At 49.6% G+C, this 13,557-nt stretch overlaps 1 non-coding gene across 1 annotated transcript; it reads right to left on the minus strand.

Annotated features, from left to right (window-relative positions):
- Positions 1-655: 655 nt before the first annotated feature.
- Positions 656-728, minus strand: TRNAK-CUU (transfer RNA lysine (anticodon CUU)). Its single transcript has one exon. It is a non-coding gene; the product is annotated as a tRNA-Lys (tRNA).
- Positions 729-13,557: the final 12,829 nt, after the last annotated feature.

Raw genomic sequence — 13,557 nt, forward strand, 5'->3', positions numbered from 1 at the left:
TCAGCGCCCCCCCAACACACACCACACACACACACACACAAGCATGCAGTTCATCAACCCCTGGGCAAACACACACATCTTCCCCATTGAGATAGATTCCCATCAGCCCCTGCTAGGTTTGTGCTACTGCCAAGGCCTGGGGAGGGGCCCTAATCTCCTCCCCACCCCTGGGAGACTGGGTGTGAAAAATAGACCCATGGCAGCAGAGCAGGGGCAGATACACAACCTCAAAAGCCCCATACTCTGCACCGCCCTCTACTGGCTCTGTTTATGATCCCACCCCTTTCCCCAGCCTTCAGCTCATTGGCCATTCGGGACACGGTCCTCCAATCAGACCTGCCGATGCTGCCACATGGTCCTACGGTGCTCGTGTGGACAACAAGAGAAGATTCAGAGTGGAGCTACAAGAATGATGTGAGGTCTGGAAACCTCTTGACAGCAAGAGGTTTAAGGACAGGGGTTCATAGATCATAGAATACCAGGGTTGGAAGGGACCTCAGGAGCTCATCTAATCCAACCCCCTGCTCAAAGCAGGACCAATCCCCAATTTTTGCCCCAGATCCCTAAATGGCCCCCTCAAGGATTGAACTCACAACCCTGGGTTTAGCAGGCCAAAGCTCAAACCACTGAGCTATCCCTCCCCCCCAAAAGCTCACGCCCAACGTGGGGCACGAACCCACGACCCTGGGATTAAGAGTCCCATGCTCTACCGACTGAGCTAGCCAGTTCTCAACCTTCTTCTTTCTGAGTCCCCCACCCCACCCCACCCCACCCCACATGCTATACAAAGTCCACTGCCCACCTGTGCCACAACAACTGGTTTTCTGCATATAAAAGCAGGAGCTGGCGTTAGGGGGTAGAAGCAGGGCAATTGCCCAGTCCGGGGTCTCCTGCCACAGGGGGCACTACGAAGCCAAGTTGCTCAGGCTTCTGCTTCAGCCCCAGGTGGCGGGGCTTAGGGCCCTGCAGTGGGGCTTTGGCTTTCTGCCCTGGGCCCCAGCGATTCTAACGCCAGCCCTGGGTGGTGAACCCCTTGAAACCTGCTTGCAGCTTCCCAGGGGGCCCCAGGGCCCTGGTTGAGCAGCACTGGTTTAAGGCATTCTTTCTCTCTTTGGCTGTTTAATCTAGCGAAGAACCGGGAGCTGAAGCCAGACAAAGTCCAATGAGAAGGATGCACCGACTGTTAACAGTGAGGGTGATTAACCATCGGAGCCAACTCCCACTGGAAATGGGTTCTTCATCTCTTGCCATTGTCAAGCCCAGGCTCAGGCTGGCTGCCTTTCTGGGAGCTATGCCAACCCCAGATTGTGGGGCTCGCTATGGGGCAGGATAAGGAGGTGGAATTCTCTGGTCTGTGTTAGACTGGTCTTTAATTCTATGAATAGGGCTTATCAACGAGTGACCTGAACACGATCTGCAAATACCTACCTGGGCGGAAAGACGCATGGGTCCTGCTCCAGCTACAGGCTCTACATGGATGGTCCAACCCACACAGACCTCACTGCACAATCAGGGCCTTGCACAGTAAATGGCATGGATCTGAGTCTGTGTCCTGAGGTGGAGTTGCTGCTGCTGGGCCTCAAATCACTAGGCCATGCCCCAGTATGCAGTGCCCACTAGGCTGGCAGGGTTGTGTTGGAGCCTGGGTTCTGTCCGATAATCAAACAGGAGACGGGGGGTGGGGCTAGGTCATTGGGCCGGTGAGGAAAGGGGAAGGTTCATTAGCAGGGTGCATGTGGCCGTCAGATTCCAGCACACATGTAAGCGGAGGCCACACAAGTGAGGTTCATGGGCAGTCTGGCAACAGGAGAGACAGGGCTGGGTGAGCCTGTACAGGTGCATTTGCTTTGTACATTAGTAATATCAAGCCTGCTTTTGCTGGAGGTCTTGGGAGGCCTCATGAGGATTCTCTCCTCTTAATTGAAGGGGCCATGTTGTGAAATCTGTAACAAAGATCTTTCTCCCCAGTGTATTCCAGGGGTTTGAGTTAAAGGGAATGCAAAGAACATTCATGGGTCAAAATAAAAATAGCTTCCCCTCTGCAGCATTCACTGACACCTGCAGGTTCTTCAGCCTTCCCAAGACTCTTCTTGAAACCAGATCACCAGAACTCAAAAAAAAAAAAAAAAAAAAAACATTTCCAGGCCTTTTTTATTCACTATAAAAAGAAAAAAAGCCCTCCCGCCCTTTTCTCCTTGCTACACTCTGCAGTAGTGCCTGGGGAGATCCCTCTTCCCACAAGGCAGCCCTCCTCACCCTGTCCAGCAAGGTGTTTTCCTCTACAAGCAGCTGTCTGGGCTTGTTTCAGAGTAACAGCCGTGTTAGTCTGTATTTGCAAAAAGAAAAGGAGGACTTGTGGCACCTTAGAGACTAACCAATTTATTTGAGCATAAGCTTTCGTGAGCTACAGCTCACTTTTCCTGTTTCGCCAGATATGTCCCTTATACAAGCTCCCTAGCTACAGCTGCCTCCTTCAAGCCCCTGCTTACCACACATGACTGTTGCAAGGTGAGGCACTGAGTCACTGCCAGTGCTGGGACTAGAACCCAGAGACCCCAGTTCCCAACCCCCTGAGCCTACCAGTATGGCCTTCACCCCCAGCAGCCTAGCTGAGGGATTCTGGCCCCAGCTATTGGCTTGAGGGCTTTCTCCAGGGCCCATCACTGTGGTGTCTAAGGGCTCACACCCGCTGTTCAGGGAAAGGTTCTCTCTACATTACAGATCCCTTCCCGTCCATGCAGTCTCTACTGGTTCTGGGCACAAAAGGTACATCTACACTGCAGTGAGGAGCGGGTCTTCTTTTCCCACCGTGGAGTCCAAAAGCTTGTCTCTCTCACCAACAGAAGTTGGGCCAATAAAAGCTATTACCTTACCCACCTTACCTCAGAGGTGTGTCCCGACAGTCCCTGGACTGGAAGGCAGCAGTACAAGAGATGCTGTGCAAACCCAGGGGCTCTCAGTTAAAAGATAGGCACAAACCCACCAGGGGTCCTACATCTTCCACAGACAGAAGCTTAACTGCTGTAACTGTTCGTTTTCCCTCCTGCCTGGAATCTTCCCACCAGAAGTCCCCTCCACCTCCTTTTTTAAATCCAATTAAAAGAAAAGTTTCTAGTGGGATGCTAAATTAACATTGTGTGAAAGTTATTAGTCACTGCACATACTTGCAGTGTGACAGTCTCCACCCCCAAGAGAAAAATGGGGGGAAAAGAAGTATTATTATCCCTATTTTATAGATGAGGAAACTGAGGCACAGAGCAATCACATGACTTGCCCCAGGTCACACAGGGCATCTGTGGAAGAGCCAGGAATTGAACCCAACTCCCAGTTCAGTGTTTTAACTACAAGATCAAAGGTGTCCCGGCCCCTTTCTTTCCCCATCTGTAAAATGGATGTGAGAGCTGTGAGAACACATTCACTCCTCTGTAGGGTGACCAGACAGCAAGTGTGAAAAATCAGGATGGGAGTGGGGAGTAATAGGAGCCTATATAAGAAAAAGACCCCAAAATTGGGACTGTCCCTATAAAATAGGGACATCTGGTCACCCTACTCCTCTGTGCAAAGCCCTTGGTGTGTCTTGGATAATGAGTGCCAAGTCTTATCATTGTCAGTTGGCCTGCAATAGTTTTCTGTTTAAAGGGAAGAAAAACTGATTTGCCTTCTATGGGTCCAGGAGGGAGGTGACAATCTGTGGTAAATTGGCAACATAAGGCAAGGGATATAAATGATATTTATAAAAGAAACAGCTAATTCCTTCTAATGGATTTCACATTAGGAAAAGCCTAAAAATATCCTTCATTTACCATAAAAAAGAAAATGGTATTTGAACACAAAGCTTTGCTAAATAAACTACCCAAAAGCAGTGAGTGATCAGTTGATAAGTACCTACCTGTGGAGAAGGTATGTGAGAACTTGAAGGCTCTTTACCTTAGTAAGTGGACGCTAGACAAATTCCAACTAGAGATAAGGCACAAATTTAACAGTGAGAGTAATTAACCATGGGAACAGCTTCCCTCGGGACTTGGTAGATTCTCCATCTCCTGACATCTTTAAATCAAGCCAGGGTGTCTTTCTAGAAGCTTCACTCTAGCTCAATGAGAACCTATGGACTCAATGCAGGCTCCGGCCCATGCTACACCAGCGGTCAGACTAGAGAATTATAATGGGCCCCTCTGGCCCTAAAAGTCTATCCAACTTAGGGATATGGTTAGGGACTATTTAGAAAAGCTGGATGTGCACAAGTCAATGGGGCTGGATGCGTTGCATCCGAGGGTGCTAAAGGAGTTGGCAGATGTGATTGCAGAGCCATTGGCCATTATCTTTGAAAACTCATTGTGATCGGGGGAGGTCCCGGACAACTGGAAAAAGGCTAAGGTAGTGGCCATTTTTAAAAAAGGGAAGAAGGAGGATCCTGGGAACTACAGGCCAGTCAGCCTCACCTCAGTCCCTGGAAAAATCATGGAGCAGGTCCTCAAGGAATCAATTCTGAAACACTTCGAGGAGAGGAAAGTGATCAGGAACAGTCAGCATGGATTCACCAAGGGCAAGTCATGCCTGACTAATCTAATTGCCTTCTATGACGAGATAACTGGCTCTGTGAATGAGGGGAAGCAGTGGACGTGTTGTTCCTTGACTTTAGCAAAGCTTTTGGCACGGCCTCCCACAGTATTCTTGCCAGTAAGTTAAAGAAGTATGGGCTGGATGAGTGCACTATAAGGTGGGTAGAAAGCTGGCTAGATTGTCGGGCTCAACGGGGAGTGATCAATGGCTCCATGTCTCGTTGGCAGCCGGTATCAAGTGGAGTGCCCCAAGGGTCGGTCCTGGGGCCGGTTTTGTTCAATATCTTCATAAATGATCTGGAGGATGGTGTGGATTGCACTCTCAGCAAATTTGCAGATGATACTAAACTAGGAGAAGTGGTAGATATGCTGGAGGGTAGGGATAGGATAGAGAGGGCCCTAGACAAATTGGAGGCTTGGGCCAAAAGAAATCTGATGAGGTTCAACAAGGATAAGTGCAGGGTCCTGCACTTAGGACGGAAGAATCCAATGCACAGCTACAGACTAGGGACCGAATGGCTAGGCAGCAGTTCTGCGGAAAAGGACCTGGGGGTGACAGTGGACGAGAAGCTGGATATGAGTCAACAGTGTGTCCTTGTTGCCAAGAAGGCCAATGGCATTTTGGGATGTATAAGTAGGGGCATAGCCAGCAGATCGAGGGATATGATCGTTCCCCTCTATTCGACATTAGTGAGGCCTCATCTGGAGTACTGTGTCCAGTTTTGGGCCCCACACTACAAGAAGGATATGGAAAAATTGGAGAGAGTCCAGCGAAGGACAACAAAAATGATTAGGGGTCTGGAACACATGACTTATGAGGAGAGGCTGAGGGAACTGGGATTGTTTGGTCTACGGAAGAGAAGAATGAGGGGGGATTTGATAGCTGCTTTCAACTACCTGAGAGGGGGTTCCAAAGAGGATGGCTCTAGACTATTCTCAGTGGTAGAAGATGACAGGACAAGGAGTAATGGTCTCAAGTTGCAGTGGGGGAGGTTTAGGTTGGATATTAGGAAAAACTTTTTCACTAGGAGGTTGGTGAAACACTGGAATGCGTTACCTAGGGAGGTGGTAGAATCTCCTTCCTTAGAAGTTTTTAAGGTGAGGCTTGACAAAGCCCTGGCTGGGATGATTTAGTTGGGGATTGGTCCTGCTTTGAGCAGGGGGTTGGACTAGATGACCTCCTGAGGTCCCTTCTAACCCTGATATTCTATGATTCTATGAAGGGCTGCCTGAGCTCCTGCTGAATAGCTGCCTCCTTCGCATGCACAGCTCTGTCTAAGATCTTGAGGGTGAAGGCTGGGATGTGGAAGCAAATGGCAGGTCTCTCCTCCAGTTCCCTGAGGTTGTCAAAATCTGCTTTTCTGAAGTCCAGGGTCCGTATTCTGCTGCTCTCCTTTCATCCCTGTGTCAGGATCCTGAACTCAACCATCTCATGGTCACTGCCTCCCAGGTTCCCATCTACTTTTGCTTCCCCTACTAATTCTTCCCGTTCTGTGAGCAGTAGGTCAAGAAGAGCTCTGCCCCTAATTGGTTCCCCCAGCACTTGCACCAGGAAATTGTCCCCTACACTTTCCAAAAACTTCCTGGATTGTCTGTGCACCGCTGTATTGCTCTCCCAGCAGATATCAGGGTGATTGAAGTCTCCCATGAGAACCAGGGCCTGCGAACTAGTAACTTCCGTTAGTTGCCAGAAGAAAGCCTCGTCCACCTCATCCCCCTGGTTCGGTGATCTATAGCAGACTCCCACCACAACATCACCCTTGTTGCTCACACTTCTAAACTTAATCCAGAGACTCTCAGGTTTTTCTACAGTTTCATACCGGAGCTCTGAGCAGTCATACTGCTCTCTTAAATACAATGCAACTCCCCCACCTTTTCTGCCCTGCCTGTCCTTCCTGAACAGTTTATATCCATCTATGACAGTACTGCTGGAAATGGCCCAACTTGATTATCATACACATTGTAAGGAGAGTGATCACTTTAGATAAGCTATTACCAGCAGGAGAGTGGGGTAGGAGGAGGTATTGTTTCATGGTCTCTGTGTATATAATGTCTTCTGCAGTTTCCACAGTATGCATCCGATGAAGTGAGCTGTAGCTCACGAAAGCTTATGCTCAGATAAATTGGTTAGTCTCTAAGGTGCCACAAGTACTCCTTTTCTTTTTGCGAATACAGACTAACACGGCTGTTACTCTGAAAAAAGTACTCCAGTCATGCGAGTTATTCCAAGTCTCTGTTTTTCCAATCACGTCATAATTCCTTGACTGTGCCAGGACTTCCAGTTCTCCCTGTTTGTTTCCCAGGCTTCTTGCATTTGTGTATAGGCACTTGATAGTCCCTCTTTCTCAGTATGAGGCAGGAGCCCTCCCCTCTCGCACGCTCCTGCTTGTGCTTCCTCCCACTATCCCACTTCCCCCCAGTATCCCACATCCCCACTTACCTCAGGGCTTTGGTCTCCTTCCCCCGGTGAACCTAGTTTAAAGCCCTCCTCACTAGGTTAGCCAGCCTGCTTGCGAAGATGCTCTTCCCTCTCTTTGTTAGGTGGAGCCCGTCTCTGCCTAGCACTCCTCCTTCTTGGAGCACCATCCCATGGTCAAAGAATCCAAAGCCTTCTCTCTGACACCACCCACATAGCCATTCGTTGACTTCCACAATCCGACGGTCCCTACCCAGGCCTTTTCCTTCCACGGGAAGGATGGACGAGAACACCACTTGCACCTCAAACTCCTTTATCCTTCTTCCCAGAGCCACGTAGTCTGCAGTGATCCGCTCAAGGTGCATGATCAGACAGGCCTGAGACACATTGACATGGGGGTGGTAGGGGCAGAGGTTTGGGTTCATGCACGTGACATGATGCTACCTAGAGGAGATGTGTGGGACACACACACCCCTGACCCTCCACCCCCCATGTACACATGCACACCCTGCGAAGGGTTCTCTCTTCCTCTAAGAAAGTCTGTGTGAGGGTGGCAGATCTCAGCTGGAGGTTTCTCATTCACACATGAGCATTTGGGACAGAATTTTCCAAAGGCTACAGAGTAAGGAGCCAGATTTTCTTAAGAGCTCATCCGCCGGCACAACAAGGCTGAAAAATTAGACCTTGTGGCATCCAGCCACCCTACGAAGGGAGCAGGCTCTCAAAGCACTTCATAAACAGCCACGGGTTAAGTCATGCAACCCCCCCATCCCCCCACAAAGAGGGGTGTATTTACCCCCAACCCAGTACAAGCAGCAAGAGTGCTACGACTGGGACCCAGTAGTCCCGGCTGGTCTCCGTGCGGCAGTCATGAGACTCGCTCTTTCCATGGGCTCCACACACGAGCCAGTGTTACCATGTCCGGCAGCAGAAGCAGGCCTGCCACATTCACGGCCTTTGCAGGCCCCTGTTGTTGGAGAGAAGGTTGAAGGAGAGACGGTTTGCTCATGCCCTCTGGTTGTAACAGAACAATCCTGAAACAATGCTAGCCCCCAGGGAAGGGAAGGAGCCGAGAAATCCCAGCGTGCAGCGCACGAGGGAGTGAGAAGCAGCCTGAGATGTGCATTTATCCTGTGCTTGCACCAAAGTCATTGCTCCACTGGAGAGAGTTTAGCAGTCAAGGCCATGGACCAAGAGAGCAACGGTCCAATGCCCTGAGCTGTGTCTGGTCATCTGCACCCAGGCAGTTGTGGGGTGGAAAACTGCTCAGAGCGGCTGGTGTATAGACCCGGGCAAGGTGCAGGGCAATGAGGAATCAGGACCAAGATTTTTCCTCTTATAAAATAAGCTGAACAATCCAATTTCCAGCAGGGGCTTTTCCTAAAACCCTTTAGTACAGACAGGAGCGTGTGTGGTTAATCCAGACAAATTAACTGAGGTAAAGCCTCACAGAGCTACACGTTGCATCGCACGTCAGAAGCGGTTCTCCTGCTTAGAAAAGCCGGGCTAAGGGCTCAGGTAGATGCAGGGGATGCGGTATCTGTGGGTAGCTTAACACAGGATTTCCAGTTATTGCAAAGCTTGCTATGAACTGAAGTGTCTCATTATGTAATAAGCATTAATGAAGTTTTCAGAGCCGGAGCCTTAATAGGTTGTGTTGCTCATCTCCCCTGGGCTGTAGAAATGATTTTCCCCCCTCTCCCACCCCCGTTCATTTTGCAAACCTCTGCCCGGATAATGAGTGCGCTGTGAGTTTATCAGCCAAGAGGGTTAGCGCTTTGAGCAGAGGAGGCAGCTAATGAGTGGCCTCTCAGAAAGACCTCACCGTGGGCAGTGCTGAGACACATGCCAACTGGAGACGGGGCTGACATGAACCCTCCGCTCCAACCGTCCCTAAACTGGGCGTACGGGCAGATCTGGATCAAACTGTGGGGCTCAAGTCCCTTAAGAGCAAAGGGGTGAAACAGACCAATGACCAGTTAAAGCGGAAACAGCCTGGTGCTGGGTTTAGGGCCATGGGCCTGACCTAGCCCCAGCGTGCCAGGGGCTCTGAAAACGCAACACCTTTGTTTTCTGCATACTGCACCTTTAGTTTTCGAAGCACTCCCCCTGCACGCAGCGTTCTCAGAGCTGTTCTCAGAGCCTGCTACAGAGGAGATGCACACACTGTGCTCTCCCCCCATGAGCACACACACACACACACACACACAGCTTCCAGTTTTCTGCTTTTTTCCCTGCCAGTTAAAATAAGTGGCGTGGCGCCCCCTCCTGGTGAGTATAGGTATTGCAACTCTCAGGGTGGGTTTTGTAGCACAGTCTTCTTATGCCCAATGGTCCCTTTGTTTAGGCAGCTCTTGTGGATGAAGCAGCTTCTCATAATGTTCATTTCAGACCCTAGAGAGGTTGATGGTGCACAAAGGAAAGCAATGAGGTTGAAGGTAACTTTGATGGGTGGTGTTTCCTTGATGGTTTCCCCTGAGTGATTCTAAATCAGGGATATTGGCATGAACAGACTCTTGGGTGGGATCCACAGAGACGCTTAGACGTTGCAAGCCTGGCGCCGGAGCCTGGCAGTTCCTGACTTTCAGGTGCCTAGAAAATGACTGGCCCAACACTGCGATCCACAACACTTGCGTGTGGGGCCCTGGCTCCTAAGCAATGAATGAGGGGAGAGCGGGGTGTCCAAAAGCCAGGTTACAAGGCAAGGAGCCACCTAAGCCAGCCCATCGGAGATGCTGAGGAGTGGGGTGGGGGGTGAAGCATGATCCTCTCTTCGAGGTAGGCACCTACCTCTGCTTAGCGCTCGATGAACAGGAACCCCCTGGAAAGCTCAGCACCCAAGGTGTTTCTCGCAGGGATGGGTGAAAAATTGTCTAGTGGAATGTCTGTCCCTCGGACAACGTCGGTTCGTTGGAACTGAAACATCGCCTGTTGATTTAGACAAAATGTCCGGGGGGGGGGGGGGGGGATGGAACATTTTGAACTTTCATTTTAAAACAACTTTGTGTTTTGAAATCTACTGGGTTTATTGTCAGTTGTAATAATACTCATCTCATAACCAATTAGACCAAAATCTATTAGAAAATAGAAGATAAACAGAAAGTACAAAAAGTCACAATCAAAACAAAACGTTTTGATCGCCCCAAAGCAATTTTTTTTCAAACAATGTGGTCGGTGGGAAATGTGGCCTTGTCACAATTCAGAACTGTTGTTTGTGTTTAATGTGAACATGTCCCACAGAATGGGAATTCCAGGTTTCCATCAACTCGGCCGCTGGCCCTGGAGTGGCTCTGCCCAGGCAGGTGCATACCCCGGGTCGGTGCTGGTCTTCGGAGGGAACAGGCAAGTGTGGCACATTCCTTTGACCACCCATCTGGCCCAGTGCGTTCTGCGCGTTGCTGCCCTCTATGGGGCAGATGACACACTCCGGTGCATAACTTTGTTGCCCTGCAGTGGCTAAGGTCTTAAGGAGAAAAAAGCTGCCCTATCATGGCTGCCAGCAGCAGATGCTCAAGAGCTAGGGCCCTGTGCTTTTGGATCCTGAGTTGGAGCATCACTGTCAGCCATAATAAAGGTATTTATGCACAACACAATGGCCAGCTGTCACACCTCCCTCAAAAGGTGATCCCACCAGAGGATAATAGCCTATTACTTCTAACATCATATACTTGCTCCTTTAGCTCAAACAATAGAGGGCTGTACTACAGCAAAGTAGGTCTACAGTTTATCTCATGTTGATGGCTTATGCATGGTCCTTAGTACTTGTTTAGTGACCACTTAGAGAGCACAGCGCACTTCCCCCCATATAACGGGATCCTCTGCGATGTGGTTTTCAGGGTCCCAGAGGAGGAAGACGTTACCTTGACTCCTACCTGCGTGGCCAAACCCTCTGATCCATCCAAGTTACTCTGCAGACACTGGCCGTGCTGATGTAGAACAGATGCTGCAGTGTTCTGCTTTGCCAGGCGGGGCTGCCATCAGCTCAGCCGTGCATGCTAAAAGGGTGGAAAAACTCGCCGAGCCAAAAGAGACCCTTGTAAATTGAACTGGAACTTTGCGTCCGCCGCCTCAAACACTGAGCAGTTTGAAAGGAAACGGAAAAAGGTTCTTGGAGCAGCATTAAAGGGAAGAGGAAAACCTCCCACCTACCCACCCACCTGGCCCCTAATTTGAGAGTTTCCCCAGCATGCCCAGCGCTGTGCACTGCAGCCATTCCCACCTGCAGGGAAGCAGAAAGGCATTGTTCATAAGTGAGAAGAGAGGCTTGTGTCCCCAGCTCTTACATTCAGCGTTGCTTATTCTTAACTGTATCACAACAGAGCAGGACTCCCTGTGCCGGGCACCGTACAGACCCAAAGGGAGAGGCAGCCCTCATGCCAGACAGCTTACAGAGTCTCTGGAGGCAAGACATCAGGAGAGAGAAGGGCAGGTTTAAGGGAAGCTATGTGGGCTAGGGGATAGCGCATGAGATTGGGACTGGGAATTAAATGAGATTTAACTGGGAATTGGTCCTGCTTTGAGCAGGGGGTTGGACTAGATGACCTTCTGGGGTCCCTTCCAACCCTTATATTCTATGATTCTATGATTCTATGACTCAGAGCAACCAGATCTCTAGTCCCAGCTCTCCCCGCTGGGTAACCTTGGGCAAGTTATTTCTCTTCTCTGGTTAAGTATTATTAAATCCCATTTTACAGACTGGGGAAACCGAGGCACAGATTTTTATACCCGCCCCACCCAATCCTGCATTCGACATGTTTATTTTACAGCAGTTCAGAAAAAGCAATAAACCCCCTGCTACCCAGGGCTCTAGGCACCTTTGCGGCATATTACAACTCCAAGCCAAGTAAAGCAGGCAAAGATAAATACTGCAGTGTCCCCAGAGCTGCAGTGGGAGGCGGAACGCACTGCAGCTGACATGTCGTTCTGAGAACAAATCTTTCAGGAATGTTGTCCAGGGTTTATAAAAAAAGTTTTATTGGGACTTTTTTTCTTAAATAGATCTCTTTGTATGGAACAGCAAATACCTCGCTTGCCCAAAGTCCAATTAGACAGGCCCTTGAGGCAGTAGAAAATTATAACCAATGCATGTTAGAAACCATGAAAAATGAGGCCTGAAATGGGGGGGTTAGGGCTTGTCTCCATGGCAAGTTACTGTGCAGCGAGCCAGGATGTGAAGCTACAGCACCCCAGCTAGCCTGCCTGTCCGGACACTGCTGCAGCGCAGCGGAAGTCCTGGAGCGTGGCGTGGCGTACGGTGGTACTACTTGACGGTGTGGCGTGGCACAGATTCTCACCCCGGCTTGCTGGGCTGTAACTTGTGCAGACAAGCCGTGATGGAGCTGACTTCCCTCTTCTTACCCCGCTGCAAGTACGGAGCAGTGCTATAGAACCGGCTGGAGTCAAACCCCAGGTCAATAATGCCGGGTCACTTGAACTATTCCAGGGCTAGACGCGAGTGTTAGGATAAAGATATTCAGGCCTGTCTGCAAAGGCCTGTACTTTAAGAATTTAGGTGTATTCTTATCACTTGGCTAGTTCTAGAGGTATAAAAGAAGAATGAAAATCACTGTCTGCTGGTGTAAGGGCCTTCTCTTACTGTGACAGTCTGAGACCCTGTTCTTAGGCTAAGGCCTTTGGCTAAGCAGCAGAGGCAGTCATAAGCTGGGAAGCGAACAGTCACATCCAAACTAGTCACATTGAAATAAGGTGCTATTGGGCTGTCAGGCACTATCAGGACAGGATTGTATTCCTATCACCTCCAGAGAAAGGGAAGTGCCTAGAAAATGTAAAAGGAAACTTAGTTTGATAGCATCCTGTCTGGCAAGAACTCACTTATCAATAGCTGGGATGTGAAATCCTCACTTCTGTGTTGTTCTATCATTGTAGTCCCCATTTCCCTATTGTTTGTCTGTATAATCTCTGTCTGGTTCTGTGATTGTTCCTGTCTGCTGTATAATTAATTTTGCTGGGTGTAAACTAATTAAGGTGGTGGGATATAACTGGTTACATAATCACGTTACAATATGTTAGGATTGGTTAGTTAAATTTCAGGAAAATGATTGGTTAAGGTATAGCTAAGCAGAACTCAAGTTTTACTATATAATCTGTAGTCAATGAGGAAGTGAGGGGGTGTGGGTGGGGGTGGGCATGGGCATGTGGGTGAGGGAGATGGGAACAGGGAATGGGGGTAAGGAAGTTGGAATCACGTTTGGCTAAGGGTAGTAATGGGAACAGGGACACAGGTATAAGGCTCTGTGGTGTCAGAGCTGGGAAGGAGGATACTAAGGAAGGAAACTGGAATCATGCTTGCTGGAAGTTCACCCCAATAAACATTGAATTGTTTGCACCTTTGGACTTCGGGTATTGTTGCTCTCTGTTCATGCGAGAAGGACCAGGGAAGTAAGTGGGTGAAGGAATAAGCCCTCTAACAGCGAGGCCAGAGGGTGACAGAGGCAGCTGCTGAGGCCAGGAACATAGCGAGATTCCAGCAGGGCCTGGGGGAGCAGGAGTGCGCTGAGTTGTTACAATTCACGAGAGCGAAGCGTTGGCAGGGATATGAAACCTCGTTCATCAGGGCTTAAG

Source organism: Caretta caretta, chromosome 19 (genome assembly GCF_965140235.1).
Source record: "Caretta caretta isolate rCarCar2 chromosome 19, rCarCar1.hap1, whole genome shotgun sequence".
In the NCBI taxonomy this organism is placed as follows: Eukaryota; Metazoa; Chordata; order Testudines; family Cheloniidae; genus Caretta; species Caretta caretta.